Source organism: Pleurodeles waltl, chromosome 1_1 (assembly GCF_031143425.1).
Source record: "Pleurodeles waltl isolate 20211129_DDA chromosome 1_1, aPleWal1.hap1.20221129, whole genome shotgun sequence".
Classification (NCBI taxonomy): Eukaryota; Metazoa; Chordata; class Amphibia; order Caudata; family Salamandridae; genus Pleurodeles; species Pleurodeles waltl.
Genome location: NC_090436.1, coordinates 683,048,707 through 683,069,981, shown reverse-complemented (window position 1 = coordinate 683,069,981; position 21,275 = coordinate 683,048,707).

Sequence of the window (21,275 nt, the reverse complement as noted above, 5' to 3'; positions counted from 1 at the left end):
AGCATACCTCTCTCCGAACTCAAGCCTGTATTTATACTTTCTAGCGCTGCATTTGCGCCACTTTTTGATGCAAAAACGGCACAAACTTACAAAATACAATTGTATTTTGTACGTTTGCACTGCTTTTGCGTCAGAAAATGACACAAATACAGCGCTAAAAAAGTATAAATATGGGCCTCAGTGCCTTCAACCAGTGGCACACGCGCCAAGGTACCGCTCACACCTTGGCTTGGTTCACTGACTTCAGCCGGTCGCAAAACGTACCAAAGTTCCACCCACACATCAGGTCAGCAAAAACATGCACAGTGGTTTTACTCTATCTTGGCGGCTCCCCTCTCACCTCGGTGTCCACAATACCACTTCAAAAGACACTTAGGGGGTCATTACGACCCTGGCGGATGGCAGTAATTTGGGGAAAGGTACTGCCAACAGGCTCGCGGTACCATTTCCCAAATTATGACATTGGCAGTTTGGCTCAAGCCAAACTGCCAATGTACCACTCAGTCCACCAGGGTGGTAACAGCATCCGGGCTTGAGACTTCGGTCTCCATCCAGGCGGCCGTCACAATCCCACCCTCGGGATTATGACACCGCCTACCGCCATAGTTTTTGTGGCAAATCTACCGCCCCGAAAACCATGGCGGTAGGCACTATCAGTGCCAAGGAATTCTTTCCCTGCCACTGATAGGGGTCTCCCTTGGCCCCCTCCCCAGCATCCTCCCCCTCCCTCTCCCGACCCTCCCGACATCCACACACCCACACGTGCACACATACACACTCATACACACACGCATACCCACATCCATCCACGCAGGCACACATACATACCCGCAACACACACTAACATACATTGTAGCACACATGCATTCACAACACACAACATACACATACACTCACATCCATTCATTCATGCATACATTCAACGCAATTCACACCTGCATGCACGCATACAAAAACAGACACACACACACCCACACACAGCACCACCACACACGCACACCACACCGCCCACCCCCTCTCCTGTCAGAGAACCGGACTTACCTGCTTGCAGCGGGTCCTCCGGCAGGAGACAGGATGCGGCGCAACTGCCAGCAGCAGCGTTAGCCAGCAAAACACTGCCAGGCCGTATCATGGCTCATGATATGGTAGGCGGTGTTTTGCTGCCACCTTACCACCGTCCGCCACCATGACCGTCGACGGAATACCACCAGACTTCTGGCGGTATTCCGTCTACAGTCATAATGCAGTTGGTGGCTGTTAGCCATGGCGACGGTATGTTGGCGGCCGTCGCCGTGGCGGTTGGGGGCATTTACCGCCAATGTCATAATGAGGCCCTTAATATGGGTCGCATGGGTTCTGATTCATCTAGGAGACTGGTGACAGTTTTTCCCTGATCACCAGTGCTTTTCACTTCAATGGTTCATCATAAACCTTTCTTAGATTTGTAGCATGTTATCCAACCTCCTCAGGTAGCGAACCGATTGTAATTGACCACATTTAAATCTCTCCCAGAACTTTGACACTTCCTGGAATGCTGTGACCTCAAAGTGAAGGTCACCACATTCCAGCTAAGTGATCTAGTGCAAACCACAACATAGTATCCACACTAAGCAATGCCTAACATCTGGTTTGGAAACTGTAAATATTTCTTGTACAACAAATTAACTGAAAAGCACAAAGATTGCTGGCAACTAATATATATTTTTATTTCTACCCCTGCAAGCTTAAACACACCATGCAATCTCCTGAAGCACTGAAACCACGAAAGCTAAACTGGACCACAACTTTAAATGTTGGGTAGAGAAATTCATGATCCAGTGGTTTCACAGTTCCTGTGACCTTATAGCTGACTCCTACAAGGAGGGTGCAGTTCATCCACTTATTAAAATAAAAACAACAATAGGCACAAACCAACCTGCTCACTGCTGCCATAATGTTGACCACCAAGTGATAACATAGAACAGGTAGCAATCAAGCAATTTTCTTCCTTTGCCAGACTGCTAATGTTGCTTTTCCTCTGTAGAAAAAACACAGGCATCTTTTTGATGGGAGACAACATTTTCAGATCGGTCAACATGGTATTATTATCATTATGAATATTATTATTATTATTAACAGCATTTGTTAAGTGAATGGCTACCCAAATCGGGCTTTCCAGTGCTAGCCGTGCCTGCTGAAAGCTATCCCACATACATTTTAAACAGATTAGTTTTCAATTACTGTTTAAAGCTGGACAGATTGCTGTCAAGTCTTAGGCAAACAGGTAGAGAGTTTCACAGTTTGGAAGACAGGTAGGCAAAGGACCGACCGGCACTTCTAGTCCTCTTAATTCTTGGCACAATAAGAAGGCCTAGTTTGATTGGCCTGAGTTCTCTCATTGCTATATAAGGTTTTATAAGTTGATGAAGAATATGTGGACCTGATTTATATTTAGCAAAATGCGCCATGCATACCGCCTTAAATTGGATTATTTTGCCTATCTGTAGCCAGTGCAGAGTGGCAAGTGGTAGACGAGCTGACTGGAAATGGGGTACACCAAGTAGCAGTCAGGCTCCTGCGTTCTGGATGGGAACGACGTACACCAAGTAACAGTCAGGCTGCTGCGATCTAGATGATTTGCAGCCTGTTAATCACTGAGATGGGACTGCCTAAGAACAGGGAATTGCAATAATCTAGGCCCAATAGTATCAGTCCTTGTACAACTGTTCTTCGTAGCTCCATGGGGAGCCATTTGATTGTTTTCCTCAAAGCTTTAAGGTCGCCAAAGCAAGTGGTTGTGACTCTTTTCAATTGCAGGGCCACAGAAAGATGCTTGTCCAGAAGAACACCCAGACTTTTTATTTCTTCTTTTGGGGAGGGACAAATTCCTAATGATGGAGGCCATGTAAGTGTATCCCATAAAGAAGGGTTATTACCAACCACTACGACCTCGGTTTTCTCCCCATTTAATTTGAGGCAGCTCTCTGCCATACACTTGGTGACTTGCTCTAAGCATCCATTGAACTTTTGGGAGATCAGCAGGGCCAGCTTTAGGGCGGTGTGAGCGGTGTTGACCTGAATTGGGGGGCGCTGACCTCAGGGTGACACTGTGTTTAACAATAACTTAGAAATTTGAGATTTAAAAGGACATTCAGCCTTCAAGAAGCAATTAAAATGTCAAGATACCTTGTGTGATTAATGTTCCAGCTAGGGAGAGAGATAGGAGTTTTGTCTAGTGGCAGCTTTGACTCACCATAAAGTAGCGTAGAGGGTTAAAATGCCTGCTGAAAAGAACAGAACAATATTTTATGTGGATAGCTGATTGAATTAGTAAATCCAGCCTTTACAAGAACTCTTAAGTAAATCAATGCATGTGAAAGGGGGGCTGTGGAGAGATGGGGGGCACGTTCACTGGGTGGTAGTGAGGGAATATGAGGAGGTGGTCATGGTGTGGGGGGGGCAAAAAAAGACTGTCACACAGGGTGCCACCAGTGCTAAAGCTGGCCCTGGACACAAACTCACCATTAGGAGAGAGAGAAACAATAATCTGGGTGTCATCAGTGTAAGAGACCCCAGTGAAACCAAAGCAGCATATAATGTCCGATAATGGACGGACGTGCACGATAAAAAGTGTGGGGCAAAGAGAGGACCCCTGCGGCACACCACACTTTAACTGATGCATCCTGGAACAGAATGGCCCTTTTCTGACTTGAAATCTCCTCAGGATAAGAAAGATGATAGCCATCTTAACGCCTTTCCCGTAATGCTGCTTATTTCCAGTCTATGGAGAAGAACAGGGTTTGATACAGTGTCAAAGGCTGCGCTCAAATTCAAAAGGAAAAGCTCAGCCAACCCTCCCTGATCTAGAGACTGCTTTAAATCTTCTGTGGCCTCTAGCAGTGAAGTTTCATTGCTATGGCACTGATGAAAGCCTGTTTGCGTGGGGTGCAGGGTATTATTTGCTTCAAAAAAATCTGAGAGATGTCCATTAGGTACTTTCTCCAGGACTTTGCTAATCCATGGAAGTAGTGAAATAGGTCTGTAGTTATCTATCTATTTCGGGCCTAATTATGTTTTTTTAATAATGGGTGTATAACAGCAAGCTTCCGTGCATCCAGGACTACCCCACTATCAATTATGAATATAGCTGTAGCAATGGCATCACCACGTTGCATGAGGATATCTAGAGGATCAGGGCCTGATTAATAAGTGCAAAACCAAGAATGTATTTTCTCAATTGACAGAAACCTGTCAAGCATAGCATTTAGTTGGGTAGCAGTGTAGAGGCAACGCTGTTATTCTTCGATGTAAGTACTACTTGTAAAACAGTGGATCTCTTACAATATTGAGAAGGTCTCCCAGCCGTCCATCAGATAATTTCTGAATTGATGAGTACAAACCATCCAGTGAAGACTGTCTTTTGCACCTGCCTCCAAACATCAATTATCAATTTCTCTAGGGTCACTTGTGACATCTAACGTTTAATTTACACAAGTCCTTACTGTAGTTCTAGATTTCACTCTCGAGTTGACGCCTGTGTCAATGACATCCAGGTAACTGTACCTGGATAGGACTTCCACACATACTGTGTGCTTCAACAACGTCTTGGGCAATTCATGGATGTGTGATATGTAGTTAACGTCCATTGAAAGCTTCAAAACCTTTACAGTGTTAGACGAGCGAAGGCCCCAATCTAGGCATGAAAAATGTTTTTGGTGCGTCTATAAAAAGGATTGATCCAATATATATCCTTACACAATTATTTTTGCAGTGCACTTTTCCTTATTAGAAGTGGCTGAGATGTAGTGGTTCTTTTCATCATATTCAGCAGCAGCTTTAAAGTAATTTTTTAGGTCATATGAAGTTTAGAAGACAAACACGTTTAATACAGTCACCTTGCAAAAGAGTAAAAAAAATCGGAGAAGCTCTTTTTTATAAAAAAAAACCAAAAAACAAGATTAAGACACACCGTATTTTTAAATTATTTTCTGCTTGATGAGACACAGGAAATAGAACATAAGGGAATAGCCAGAAATTATGGTCTCAATAAAGTGTTCCAAGATTTTTAATTTTATTTTTAGTGCGATTACGTCTGTCTGGTGCAACACATTTATCCATCTAAACACATTGGCAAGATTAAAAGTTGTTAATTGTGGTGGTCACATCGTTCGCAACATTCAGTACAACAAGGGTGTCATTTTCACACATGTAAAACTTGTGCCTAAAAAGACTCGACATGGTTTGCTACAGGTGAAAGATAAATGTTAAAGAAGGGGAAGAAATGTCAGTTCCCTGAGGAATCCACCACATTAATTTATTATGATCAATAAGTCAAAACGTACCCCACCATTGACATTATTTATCTAGAAATGCTGGGCATAAAAGCAACTGGATTCTACTGAAAAGCAGAGGATGGTTGACAATGCCAAAGTTGACAGAGGAATTCAGCACGACCACAACTGTTACACCGCCACCATCAGCATCCGTTCTCAGACCGACGTTAAGCGATACAGTAACAGAATCCTTCCCTGTGCACAGACGGAAGGAAGCCTGTCTGCTGTTACTGAAGATGGTTTTTGGCTCAGTGAATTCCTACAACTCATACACACCAGATTTCCTAAAAATTTACAGAAAAAAGTTAGTTGTGAAATAGTTTTACAGTTGGCGGGGATTAACTGGTCTAACAAAAACCACCCCCCACTATCAAGGTGGCAACTATGCTATATGAGGTGTGAACTACACTAAGCAGGTCCTTGCTAACCACCACAGCCAAAGATTTTAGGAACTTTGCAGAGCATGATTTCCTGTGCCTGATCCCCCCATTACCCACACTAGAGTTATTAATTAAAAAATAACTGTTCCAAAGGTGTTAAAGATTTACACTCATATTAGAATCTGCATTGATTTTGATGCAGTTTTCCTGCGTGTGCGCATACCTGACTGATCAGACCCAATTATCAAAGCATAACAATCATGATATATGTAACAAGCAGACAATTAAAAAAAAAACTACATTGAGTCACCATGTAAAGCCTTAATTTAGGTTTTCTGCTAAAGCTGCATATGATTTTATATCTTGGGCTCCAATTTCTAGAACTTACTATGTGAAATTAATTACCTGGAACTTAGCCAATGAAAGTTCAGAGCAACATCAAAAGTTGTGTGGTGCCCTGGACCACCTCATATTAACATTTCTCACACCTTCTTCTTGAATGTATTATGAGTTGAAGATCTGTAAGCAGAAATGAGGCCCTACCAACAGCCATTGATAAGGAGCTATGTGACACCTGAAAGGAGCATCCTGAAAATCAATAAGAAGCCTTTAACCATGGCCAATACCCGTTTAACAAATCTCAATTTGTAGGACTTACCCTTCTGGGAATTTAAAACCGAGCTCCCCGAAGGAGGAGTGCACCAACTGCACATTCCCTATAACTAGAAGCAAGCATGCAACTTCCAGACTTTCTTGATTTACCTGGGACCTGCCTAATACAAGTCATAGAATTCCCATTAATGATAGAATTGACAGTCTATCTCAGTCTAGTTCACCATCCATAAACGTTTGGGTATCTGTAAATGGCATGTGGGCAGTTTCGAGAGAATAAATGCCCTTTGTGCTACACATTAACCTGATAGCCATTGGTATGTACCAGCCCAGCATAGTTATTCAAGGTGAATTTTCACACATGTCGAAAACAGACTGAGTGGATAATTTTTCATCTAGAACTTCGAGTCGTGTGTGTGTGTGATAATTTTGAGTTACCTACATCTGATTGAAATACATTCATGTCTTGGTGGTTTATTTCGTTTTTTGTGCTGCTATCAACTGCAGTCGTTCCCAGTGCTTTAAATGGGCCGGTACTCACCGGTACTGAGTACCGGCACTTCTTATTTTTTTCACTCTGAGTACCGGCACTTCTCTGCTGCCAAGGAGAGTACCGGTACTCATGAAGGGCAGGCTCATTAGCTGCTAGTGCTGGTGAGCACTGGGCTCTCAGAGTTGATCCCGCCTCTGACAGCAAAGGTGCTTCTGTCGCCCTAAACTGAGCCCCGCTGAGCTATTCAGCGGGGATTATGTGCCTAATGTCTGGGTATTTACGATCACGCTGTGTTTGTCAGAACAGGGTCCTTTCAGGCCCTGTGCTGTCAATCACATTTACACACTTGTGTGCTTTTGTGTAAACACAGGAATTGAGGCAGCCCTGCTGTGACAACTAAGAAAGCCATGGGACGAAAGTTTAAAATGGCTTTGATCCCACCTGAGTCTCTTGAACGAGGGTCTGCTTATGTATGTGTGTTTGCCTGCTGGTATGTGTGTGTCTTTGTGTGAGAGAAAAGCGAATGAAAGAGAGAGAATCAGGGCACTTTAAGGAGGACTGTGTGGAATGCTTTGGGTGTGCGCCTCTGCTTGTTTCTTTCTGTGTGTGCACCTTCAAGAATATATAGTATTGTGCAAAACGACAGCAAATATGTTTGCCAGTAAGATAAATAGCGTTGTGTTTCGCTTACATTTCGTTTAACGAGTTAACTTGTTTTGTTTGTTCAAACACATTTCTCATGGGCCTTGGCATGTGCTGCAACTGGTATATAAGTCAAAGTATCCCATGTCTTGCTCTTAGCCCCGCCCCTAGCCCCATCCACCACACTACTAGTATATGTTAATGAGTACCTGCACTTATTTTTTCCCATTTAAAGCACTGGTCGTTCCTATATTAATAGAATATTGCTGGTTGTTGTTTTTACACTTTGTTGGTTAATTTTTAAGAAAAATTTGCGTTTTCCGTTCTTCTGACTTACGAGGGTTGTTTGAGTTGAGGTTGCGTTGATTTGCTTTTATTATAGTCTTGGGGTACGTGTCTTGTGGCATAATTGATGAACTAGAGACGTGGCTCGTGCTCAGGTTGAGATGTGAGACGTAGAAGGTTTGGGCTGCTTGCACAACGCCTTGCTAGAGACATCATCCTCCTTGGGGGTGGCTACTGGCTCTGCAGATGTCTGCCTGTTTTGTTTTTCCTTTGTCCGTTTCCTCTTGTTGTGGTGCAACCCCGAAACTGGGGAGCAGATCCAAATAAAGGCAGTGTGATCCACAACACGGGAGGAAGCAACTTACTTCGCAGATGTGTTCAACTCTTTCTGTGGTGGGCTGTAAAATACCACAGTGAGTAGTTTACTTGCACAATAGCACCATGTCACTGCAGTGTTGCTTGAGTCTGATTTCAGCCTTGACAATAGTGTGAATCTATGGTATCAATGCACGTCTTTACTTTGATAATTATCATTTTGGTTTGATGAGTCATAGACCCCACTGCATCACTTTTCGAGAAATGTGTTTGATTTCCACTATCATTTTCTTTTGTTCTATGGTAATATTGATGTCTGGGTCTTCCACCTCCCTATTAATTGACTTTCACCGATAGACATAAAGCATGTATTCCATATCAATTTATAAATGAGAGGAAAACGAAAAATGTGTCATGTTTTGTGTGATACTCGGTGCTGTCAAGCAAAAGCAAATACTGTTTACGCCGGATCTCAGCTAATCATGGGTCAGTGACAGCATCAGCATTCGGGAGAGATGAGGTTTGCTTTCGGGGCTGCATGAATTTAGTTAACCTCAGCCCACCCTGGTCTAAAAGCATCGAATTTCCTTAAAAACCTATACATGATTTGCTGCTGCAGGCAAATAATGCTCATGAAACTGCATGATAGAGAACATTTGGAATACGTCACGAGTATCTCTTAGAAGCAAATGATAAACCAATGGCTTTTTTTGCCATAAGTAATGGAAAATAGCGATCTGAAATGAATGTCGTGCCCTTATACTGATATTGAAATGTTATACGTCTTTTCGCTCCCAGCACGGTCCCGTCTGCTCCAGGAAGACATCGGCACAGTTCGCTTGTATTACTCTGCGGAAAGGAGGGATGGTTTGATAGGGAGGTGGCCGAACTGCACTCCTCTGGCGTGATTCCTGTTGACAGGCCGCAGCCTGGCAAAGGAGGTCAGGCGCAGGGAGCTCCATCCCACTGCGTCAATCACAGCAGGACGCGGATGCTGCGTTTGACCTCTCAGCGGGGATGAGAAAGCGCCAGAGGGCGCGCGTGACGCTTCGGAATGATTGCTTCGAATTTGAGGACTAAAGACGAAGGCAGCGGAGGGCAGCATGAAATTGTTTTCTCTGTGAAAAGATAGAATAAATCTTCATTACTTCAAAAAACCCTTGGATACATCCTTTCCTGCCTCAGTATTTTTATATGTGCTTGAAAGCTGGCTTCAGTTCACACGAAAATTCAATTCCGACAGCTTGCCAAGAAATGCACAGTTTGCGGAACATCGCTGGCTCAGATCCAAGCAATATCTAGTGAAATATATCTTTCAGGAAAACACATGAGATGAAACGCGATTAACCATCTCCTTTGAAAATGTCTCATGCCAACACATTTCTAATCGTGTCCACATTTCAAATGCCAAAGTCGCGTAAAGAGCGTTTCAAATTTACAGACGGTCTACGTTATATTGTCATTAGAGTTGGATTTATCCTGCGTTCCTGATCTCGATGGCACAGGTATTTTAAAAGTGGAAAAATAATTCTTTGGCAATCCATAGTGCTCCTTTTCCTAATAGATACTGTTTCCGTGGTAAAATCGATGCAAAGGTTAATTGAGGTGGAAGGTGACAACTTTCGTTGTTATAAATACATTTGCATTGCTATCAATCTTTTATACAGCTTATGTTAAATGAGGCCAATCTTTTTTCAACAGAGCAGTTGAACAAGCTAAAATACATTACACAGTAGTATATCGCCATCCAGTGGTAAATTAAACAATTACACTGTAGTCCATTCTAAAATGAGCTCGATTCAGTCAACCATGTCAGACGTAACCTTTACAGCTATGGACTTTCAAATAAAACCAGGGCCACAGACTACATTAACACTAATGCAGTCGCATTGTAATTATCAAAGTAAATAATAGGTGTCGATTTTGCCCACGTAACCGGCACGCATTTTGTAAACATGAGAGGGATGAAAAGCTGTTTTATCCTCAATGAGATTTTAATCTTCAACCTTCACCATACCCATAGATTTCTAGCGTCGGAATGGGACTAAAAATTGCCCGAGTTCGCAAAGAAGTGTCCAACATTTGCAGATCGCAACCTTTCATGAAAGATTGCTTGGGTGTTATCAGGGTCTTCTTTTTGGATGGAATATGTGGTAATTTAAGCTTTTTGAAGATTCTAGGTAGTGCTAGTCACATTATCCAAAACTACAAACACCATTATTCCATAGTAGCTCACTCACACGTCTTCTGTCGCATATCTTCAGGTCAATAAATCTACCCACCTTCCGGTCCCTGAAACCATTGCTCATTCTTACATCTCCAAGCCCTAGACCAACAGTGGATCTCTGAGTTCTCTGTCAGGGCCTAAAACTCCTGGTCACTTTAGGGGTTCTCAGTTCCCACTGGCAAAAAACTGACCTCAGAGGTTCACACTCATCTTCAAGTCTGTAGGCTTCTATTCATCCAGAAGGACCCATGGGTGCTGCTCGTTCTAAGGCCTTATGGCTTAGTCACCAGTAACCGATGCCTTAGCGAGTCACTTACCAATAGGGCCCTTGGGCTCCTTTCTACTCTTCGGTCCCCTGTGTATATTGTTCAAGCTCAGATTCTGAGGCTGAAGATCACTCTCGGGCGTACCTCATGAAGAGTAGCTCTTGCTCACTCCTACCTATAGGCTTCTAAGTATACTCAGTTCTCTGCAGACAGTGGTCACCATTAGAGTCTGGAAAGCCTACATTGCCATGTAATTTCCTTTCTGCTCTGCTAACCATGAGGGCATGAGGCTCATGGTCACTGGCTGATCTCTGAAGCTCCTGCTTACCCTCAATTCTCCCAGCAGGCATTGAAGATGAATATTAGTTTCAGGGACAGCACTTTATTTAAGTATCTGAGCTTTTAACTCATCGTCATGTTCCTGAGGTTCGGTCTCATTTTCAATTCCCCGAAACCTTAGTAATTTTCACCTCTAAAGGGTTCCTGGTTGCCTCATTGTATCCTGCTCTCCTTGTGGCACCCGAGGAGTCATCCCACTGTCATTCACACTCTCCTTGCCCTGATCAAGTGGCCAGAGGTTCCTAAACAGGGGCATTGATCATCAAAGCTTCTGCTCACTTTAGGATCATGAGGTTCCTGATCTTCTTCAGTTTCATATCTCGAAGGTCCTCGCTTACCTTCAGATCACTGACTTTTCTCATTACCCTGATGCTTCTGCTCACCCTTGCGTGGTGGGAAAACTTCCTTCTAAACTTCAGCATCAATAACTGTGCACATCTAAATCTTTTATGCGTCTAAGTAAGCCTCTCTGCGTGTGATGCCTTGGTAAATGATGGCTTTTATGTTTTGAGAAGTAACATGATCCGAATGTGCTTTACATTCTACAGGAAACCACGCCAATTGGTGCTTTTCATTTTATTTTCTATGTATCATCTGTGCCCTTGCTTTTGATCACACACACGTATGAACAGTCCCCTCTCCTTTCTTTACTCCCTCATTTCACCTCTACTCTCACATTCTCACCCAATTAATCTATTGAACTTTCCATGTTTCTATAAGTCTATCCACCTGTAATACAATTTCTTCATTCTCTGCCTTTCTCTCTCAGCCTTATTCTTGTTCCCCTCTATTTTACTCTCCCTCTTATCATTCTCTCTCCCATTCTTTTCCCTTTTCACTTCTCTCTTGTTTTCCATTTTTCCCTGCCTCTCTTTATCTCCCCTTTAGTTCCTTCCATTTCCATTTCCCCCATTTCCCTCACCCGATCTCTTTCCCTCTTTCTTTCTTTCTTTCTATCTACAATCCTCCCCTTCTCTCTCAGTCTTCTGTCTCCCATGTAAGCTCTATTTCATTCTTATTCTGCCCATGTCCTTATTTCCGACTCTCTCAATTACAGTCTCCTCTTTGAGTTGTCTTTAAGAGTCTCCCTTTCTCCAGTTGTGTTTGTTTGTGTCCCCCACATTCATTTCCACACATCCCTTGAAATTCTTTGTGTGCTGCACTACACCTGATGTTAGATATATTATGTTGTGTTTTATTTATTGCCATGCTATAGCCAGCAACTAACTTCTTTATCAAACCGTGACATTTGTAGAAGACAATTTCCCCATAGTAATTCAATAGATTGCTGTTCTTATGAGTGTTTGGAGCTCTGCATTATTTACCAAGGTGATTCAGGGAAGCAGAAGGGCCTTATTCAACCTCAGGAGTGGACAGACTGAGAGCCTGATTTATAGTTGGGTGGTAATGGACCAGGCAACTATTTCTGGAGTAAGGTTTAAACCCAGAGAACAATCCAGTTGTGGTATTCCGTTTAGCATACTATCCCTTTTTCAAAGGAAAGTCCACTGTTATATTATACTGCAGATTCAGAACTTCACCTAGGTACCCCGCCAACCTCTAACTCAAGCTGTGAACTGTTGCACTGTCAGATAACTAAGCAGTGTGTGTGAGGCCCTAATCCATCCTTTCCTTAGTCTTACTGGCCAGGAAACTTCTAACATCCTTTTCTCCATCAATCCTTTACTTCATTATTCACTGTTAACCATTTTTCTCCCATTGCCATTTACTTTCTCTCCACTTTTACTTTCCAGCCATAACTCTGCCTATAACAATCTCTAATTCTAAACTTCTCTCCACTCAGGGTTTCCTTACTTCACTTTCTGCTTAGTCTCTTCCACTTCCCCATTTTTAATTTCACCGTCCACCTGCTTTTCCAGAATTGTTCCCTCTTCTCTTTCCTCTTCTCTCTCTTCTCTCTCTCAATTGTTTATCTGTTTCATATCTACTCTCCTGTGCGGTTTGTCTCTCCACCTTCTCCCTGGCTCACATTGCCCTTATTTTTTCCCTATCTCTCCCCTGCCTCTCCTAGATGGATCGTGAATACGTTTTATTAACAGCAACATTGTCAAAAAATGTGTTTTCTTCTTACCCATTACTAATCGTGTTTTTCTTTAAATTTGTTTTAAACTTGGGGTTCTTAGTGTTTTTTCTCTTGTTCCATTGCTAGTTAGCCGTCCATAACACAACATTGGAGTGAAATTCACTGTGAATATGAATTTGAGAAGGCAGGCAGCAGGCACCTGTGGCTTGTCTATCCGATCAATGTGAGCCTTATGCGGGTGTCAAAAAACCAACTACACCCAAGACATTAATTTTGCTGCTCAAAAAATGGGAGGAGATGCACCACAAGCTGTGCCTGCTCAGATGGCCCGTGTAAGAAATTCAGTTGTAGGTTGACTGGGGTCTGAGCCTTGGACAAGCAACAGCCACAATCCCTTGCAGTGTGAACCACTAAAAGTCACTAAATTAACCTGTGCTTAACCATGGTTAGCTTGGCACAAAAAGCAGTCAGGCTTATTTAGAGGCAATGTGTAAAGGCTTTACGCAGCACAATAATAAAGTGAAAACGCAACACAAAAAAATCCCAAACCAATTTAGAAAATAGAGTCATTTTTAATTAATTATTTGACACCAAAACAACAAAGATCCAATAAGTAGAACCAGAGTTATGAATTGTGAAAGTTTAAGGTTCAAAATGGCACCTAACGGATAAAAGCACCAACCATGTACAACTTGTCACATTTATCACCACAACCAAGGGTTCAGGAGTGAATGGAGACGTCTTGGGGGTTCAGGACTCATTCAGGCTGGTCCAGGTGTCAGTTCAGGATGGTGGGAGCCTGTTATGTCCCGGTGGCTCTGAACAGGAGTCCAGAAAACTAGCAGTTGGAGTCACTTCCGGTAGTCCTGGGTGCAGAAGCAGGGCTCAACAGCCAGGTTGGCCTGTGAGGCTTTAAGGCAGGCTCCAGACAGTAAAGCAGTCCTTCCAGGTATAGCAGCAGTCTGGGTGAGTGCTCAGTAGGTCACAGCACCAAGCAGTCCTCTGTGAGTCCATCCGAAGATCCAGCAGTGAACTGAACAGTGTATCAAAAGGTCCTATTTAAACCGTAGTGCCCTTTTCCTGGAAGGTGGGGGATGTTTCTGGAAAGGTTCTTTGAAGTTCTTGGAATTTCCTGACTCTAAGCTGGCTGCAATGACAACACAGGGTTGTTAGGCCTATTGTGAGGAGGCAGGACACAGACTATTCAGGTGCAAGTGAGGTTGTGTTCAGCTCTGCTCCATCCCCCAATCAAGCTAGCTAATGGCCCACTGACAGACATCTAATCCCACTATTACATAACTGGGAGGAACTCACACAGTCTGTCAGCTACATCCATTCATGTGACCAAAAAACAGGCAGAAAGAACAATGAGCTAAGGTCAGAAAGATGACAACTTTCTAAAAGTGACATTTTCAAAATTGTAATGATAAATATCACTTTACTATCAAAGAGGGTTAATCATTAAAATTCTATTTTACAATTACAGTTTATTAAATGTTATAAGGCACCCCAATGTTATCCAATGGGAGGGGCAGGCCTCACAGTAGTGAAAAATTAACATCAGAGTTTTTCACTACCAAGACATGTAAAACTTAAAAGTACATGTCCAACCTTTCAATTACAAGGCACCCTACGCTTTGGGCTACCTATGGCCTACCTTAGTGATGACTTGTATGCAACAAAAGGAGTATTTAAGGCTTAGCAAAGGGCTTTAAATGCCAAGTCAACATGGCAGTGTGACACTGCATTCGGGCTGCATTGGCAGGCCTGGGACATGTTTTAGGGGCTACTTGGGTGGGTGGCACAATAAGTGCTGAAGGCCTACTGGTGGCATTTATGTTTCAGGCCCTGGGTATATGGTATACCACTCTACAAGGGACTTACAAGTAAATTAAATATGCCAATTAGGTATATGCCAATTGTACCAAGTTTTAGGGAGAGGGCACTGGCATTTTCTCACTGGTTAGCAGTGGTAAAGTGCACAGGCCCATATTTATACTTTTTTAGCGCCGCGTTTGCGTCGTTTTTTGACGCAAAATCGGTGCAAACTTACAAAATACAATTGTATTTTGTAAGTTTGCACTGCTTTTGCATCAAAAAATGACGCAAATGCGGCGCTAAAAAAGAATAAATATGGGCCACAGAGACATAAGGCCAACAAAAACTACTTCAGCACAAAAAGTGAAAGGAGAAGGAAAAAAGTTTAGGGGTGACCCTGCCGAAAGGGCCAGATCCAACAGCCAGTATCATTATACAAATGACAACGAAAGGGCCTGGTTTTGTGCCTTGCCCAGACTAACTCTCACATAACATTTCAGCTGCCTTATGGGTTCTGCCCAGCTGCAGAATTGTCCGAAGCATGTGCGACTGCTTTATCCACAGACAAAAAAGGGCCCACCTGTTGGCCTTTGCCTGTGACCCTTGGGGAAAAGGTTGATTGCCTCGCCTGCCTATCTGACCTTGCAGACGTCAAAGTCAGCATCGTCTGAACTGTTTGGTAGGTCACCTAAAGGCAATTTACAGGTTTATTTGTTTTTTTGTTTTTTAATTGCTTCTCATACCATCCGCGGACCTGCTCTCTCTTCCTAATTCACCACTGGCAAGGTGCCAAAGACTTGGTGTGCTTATTTAAAGAATCTCGGATTTGATAAACATAGCTGAATGGCTCTATTGGGCAATACAAACCAGTGGTATCTTGTCACACCGCTTACTACAACAAAAAGCAGCTAATGTTTTTTTTTTCTTAGTGTCATGAAACCATTCATACCATCAAACATTTAAACAGAACCTTGAACGAAAAGATTTATATTCTGTCATCACGTTTGATCAATGATTTTACTTAATGTTCCAGCCCTCCGAGCCCTTCCACAAACTTGATGCCAGGTAATCGTTCCCATTAGCAAAGCGTATTGTTGGGGTTGTGGGCTGTTGTACTGTGAAGTGCATCCGTCATTTTCCTTTCATCACAGAAGCTCCAAGGCCTTTTAATCCCTGAATCCCTAGCTTCACCCCTGCCAGGGACAGCACCTTTCATCTCTGGGCGCTTTCTTGGTCCCACATTCTACGTTGTTTAACTGTGTTTAAAGGCCGTTCTAGATACATCAGGTAACAGAATAAGCAGGAGCAGGTACACACTTGGTTAAAACACATAGGGGCATATTTATACTCTGTTTGCGCCGGAATTGCGTCGTTTTTTTGACGCAATTCCGACGCAAAACTAACTCCATATTTATACTTTGGCGTTAGACGCGTCTAGCGCCAAAGTCCATGGAGTTTGCGTCATTTTTTAGCGTGGACACCTACTTTGCGTTAATGATATGCAAGGTAGGCGTTCCCGTCTAAAAAATTGACTCCGAGGCATGTGCGCCGTATTTACACTCCCGGGCAAAATTCACGCCCGGGAGTGGGCGGGTCAAAAAAAATGACGTCCGGCCGCTTTTGCGCCGTTTTTTAGCGCCTGGTCAGGGCAGGCGTTAAGGGACCTGTGGGCTCGGAAGGAGCCCAGAGGTGCCCTCCCAAGCCCCCAGGGACACCCCCTGCCACCCTTGCCCACCCCAGGAGGACACCCAAGGCTGGAGGGACCCATCCCAGGGACATTAAGGTAAGTTCAGGTAAGTTTTTTTTATTTATTTTTTTGTGGCATAGGGGGGCCTGATTTGTGCCCCCCTACATGCCACTATGCCCAATGACCATGCCCAGGGGACATAAGTCCCCTGGGCATGGTCATTGGGCAAGGGGGCATGACTCCTGTCTTTGCTAAGACAGGAGTCATTTCAATGGGGGTTGGGAGTCGAAAAAAATGGCGCAAATCGGGTTGAGGCGAAAAATTTGCCTCAGCCTGACTTGCCCCATTTTTTGGCGCCCAAGCTCCATATCCCCCTACGCCGGCGATGCCTGGTGTACGTTGTTTTTTTTCACGCACACCAGGCAGCGCCGGCGGCTAACGCCGGCTAACATCATTGAATAAATACGGCGCCCGCATGGTGCTTCAGAATGGCGTTAGCCGGCGCTAATTTTTTTGACGCAAAACTGCATTAGCGCAGTTTTACGTCAAAAAGTATAAATATGGCCCATAATGAGCAGTTTTCAGTTACACGCACACCCCGCAAAAACTTCTGATATGGGCCGTAAGGCACTCACACTTCTATCCATTTTATATTCAAATCTAATACTGACACACTCTATGCCTCGCTCATTTTTCCTGCAAAACGGAGTTCAATATTTCAGGGCAGACCCAACATGATAAGAGCGCAAATCTGCGCCTCACACACAGCTCAAAATACTTCCCATATAAGGGTCATGACAAAGACACTCCAAACACTGTACTCCGACCGAGGAAAATTTTACTCATCCACCAATATGCTTTCCACCTCGTCAGGACTCTGAAGCATTATGAAAACACAACGAAAACAGTACAATATACTCAAACACTACTACACCATAAAAAGTAATTGAGCGAAACAAATCTCTATTAACCTATTCCTGCCTTCCGTGATCTTACAGTCTTTACTTAAGCCCTGATTCTAAGTTTTGTTTCCAGTTCGGATCAGAGGGCAAATTAGAGTTAGTGCCTGACGGAGGACTCTGAGTTGTGCATTAGTTGACACACTTTTGAAACTTCCCATTTCAGATTCAGCAAATCTACAAGTTAATGTATAGGATACAGACAGTGCAGTTCATAAACATGAATGGACAGCTGCTGCTGTGTTTCCCATAGGGGCTGCAAACAACACAAGTTGTGGTGCATGGACTCTCTGGAGTCTGAGCCTGCACACCAATGTAGAATGTGTTCATGAAACAGCCCCAGGATCACCACATAAGAAGTTAATTCCTACTGATAGCATGCCAAAATAAAGCTCAGAACACATGGTGCATATGGCCAAAGCAAGGTGACTGTACAAAGCAAGGTGACTGTATTCAATAGGGAAACATTGAGCTATGCTAATTCTCTCACCTGAAACAGAAATGCATTAGAGCAGTGAACACTGCACAAAACATCAAAGTAAGGTGCCTTGTGCAGCTCTCACAGAAGCCCATCAAGAGCACCACCTCCACGCTGCTTTCACATAAACAAAGGCCTGTGCATGGTACAAACCAGTTTTTAACAGCCCTCGGGCACATAGGTATAGCCAGGGACACTGAAAGTATGCAGCAGGGTTGACTAAATTATATAGCAAGAAAAGGCAAAACTCGGCACACTTTGTGAAAGTATTGCTTCATTGATTTGACATTTTTACCTATGGCAACACTGGGCAAAGATGTCACCTCATAAGTACTCGTTTAACCACCAAATATAGCAATTAACAACGAAAAGGGTGCGGGACAACCTTGGAGAAGAGTCTTTCATCATGTGAAAACGTGTTGCCACATTTTAAGAAACTTTTCATCTCACTGAGCTAGGACAACGTTTTTGGTAACATTTACAGATTATGCAGCAAATGATGGGTGGCGTGGCAAATGCGACAAATCTATAATGATATGACACCACGGTTGCAGAATTGAATCATTCCAGTGGCCTTGTGTATAGCCTAAAATGTAAAATAAACTACACACAGAAACAATTAAGGCATCCTGTAGGTCATGAACTTTCTTTATTAACCCATCTGCTTATTTATACAGCAGCACAGTTCGCTGTTACCAAAGACCCTCTAACTATCAATACACATAATAATTTCTTAGCAGACGTCTACTCTGTGCCAATTTAGAGCAGAAATGGGTTAAATCAGACAGTAAAACCATATTTATTACCTCTGTCCCTTCTTGCTATCTTGAGACAAATAACAGGACAGAGCGTCACTGTCTTGCAATAACACACATTTCATGTTCTCAGTAAATACATTAATTAATTAATGTTTGTTAAAAGTTTGCAATATTACAAACTCACTTTACTCTAATTTGGGTGATCTAGTGAGGAGGTAAATATAAAAAATGCACACAAAGATAAAAATTACAAAAAAAAGCTTACTTACCCACAAACGTCATCACTTGCCTTACATTACATACTCCATTCAATATGAACATTGTACATAATACACAACATCTTAGCTAAGCAGTCCGTGCAGACAAATGGTACATGTTTAAGACTGTGTTGACCTAGATCACAATAGAGGCAAAGCTTATCGAGGCAGCTGTTAGGATACCATTTCGTCAGATTTCAGGTGTTCAACATCTGTTCTGAGATCTACCACGAAGCTGCATATGTTACTTTTTTTTAGAAATTTGCTCTTGAGTAGATCGTTTCAAAAGGAACGATCATACAATAGTTTACATCATTATTGAAACTATTTTTTCCCACCAGGTTCTTCACTAAGTGCTAAAAGGTTAGTGGAGAATATAAAGGATGCTGTAAGCCAAGTTGTAACCTTCATAAGTTAAACACAACAGTATAGTGTATGGCCTTCGAACACCACAGCTTCTTTCTTAGCAGATGTCACAGTCTGCCAGGTGTTGCTACTGATATTTCATAAGCCTATCTCACAATGGCAGCACATGTCTTCTAGCAGCTAGCTGTCATGCCAGTTTCCAAACGAGAGGCTCCTGCATGACCCATGTTCTTACAACTCTACCTTCCAATTTTGTGATAAAGTCTGATTAATTGTAGGGGGTACATTCTATGTCGAAAAAAAATGCCGTTTCCGCTTGACACTTAAACTACAAGGTTTGTGGCACATTCATTCAACATCATTAACTTAAATGTTTCTTTAATAATTTTTGAACGAATGAATAATATTTACTGAGTGATTAATTGAACTCCTTACAATGAGATAAAAAAAAAGCTGCAAATAAAATCGTGTATAAAATTAGGCATAGTAAATTAGCAGTTGCATTTAAGGGACATTGTAGAAGTCTGCAGACTTCACATCTGAACATTTGCAAGCTTAGAAGAGTATAAAAGGAACGAAACTTTTAAAAACTTACGTGTGTTATTGTTATGGTGCGTTTAAAAATGAAGTCTGAGCTTCAACTGGGAAAACTAAATTCCGCAGTTTATTAACCAGGTCGGTAGACATTAAGATGTGCGAATGAGCAGTTTTAGAAATATTCGAAGACTTATGTGGGTTGTTTTTGGCTTTTGGCCTGCTGACAACACAGTCCTCGAAATTAAGGAGCCATGAGTGCTTCTGTTAGGGAAGAATATTTAATAATTTCTCAACCTGAGTCATCTGAGGAACCTGCGGTTCATTCGGATGTGTGACCCTTGGAGACTTGCTAAAAGAGCTGATGGGGGCTCCTTAATTTAGAGCTAGAAATCTTGCGTTGAGTTTACAGCAGTTAAAGTCAGTATAGGACAGGTAGAAAGAACGTGCAGAATTAATTATTCATGATAGCTACAGACTCGGCATATTTCATCTTTGGCTTGGGGTGCCCTCGGTCGTGCATTAGCCTTGACTGGAAACAGGCCAAAGCGATGCTGTAGTAGTTTCCTCTCTAGTTTTAGTGAGAGAAGCTGCTCTGAATGTCATTTGTCCTTTATGTCATATGAAGCCATTACTGTCCATTAATACAAACGTTTACTGACTGTACTAATATTTCATTCAATGGAATGTTGTTTACAGATTGTATTAGCCAAACTGGTGAATACAAGGTGGCTTGCTGGAAGGGTCCAAGCCTCTTCTAAGTTCAATTCTTTCAGGTCGGTAGATAGAAGGGACAAGCACGGATTCCTGCAGTTTGACTGGTTTCTTATGGTATCTTTGCAGATGAGTTGACAATGCATTGTCATTTCTGTATCTTATTTTATGCATTATTATGACGTAAGCAGACTTTTGGATGACCTCAGCCTTACTTATTGAGAGTTCAAGCCTTATTTGTGACTGAGCCGAATTTGGTGGCAGTCTGAACACTTGCCTATAGATTTTACAGGTCAAATGGTTAACAATTTCACTAATAATTAGTGCAAAACAACAAGGCCCTATGATAGTGTTGGTAGGGTTCAAGTCTTCCTCACTTGCAATACAGCAGAACACGATTTAACTGATAAAAAGTTGTATGCCAAGGTTAAAGAGTTAGGCATTTATCTTCGTGTGTGTGTTAAAGTGTGTTTTGAAGGTGCCTCGGTCATGAAAGCTTATGCCTAAATATTTCTATTCATGAAGAGTTTCATTTTTTTCAAGTTACCAAGTGCCCTTCTTTTAATTTTCTCTGCACTGATCACTGTTTTTGCTTTGTCAATGTTAATTTCTAACGCGTTAGTATCACAAAAAGAAGTTAATCAGTCTAATGATCTTTCTAGACGCAAAGCGTTTTTTTTAGTAGGATGGTATCATCAGTGCATGGCAGGATTGCATTGTCTTGGTAATTTTTAATAAGAGTGATTGAGAATATTTGCATGGTGCAATAATATATCACCAGAGGTCAGA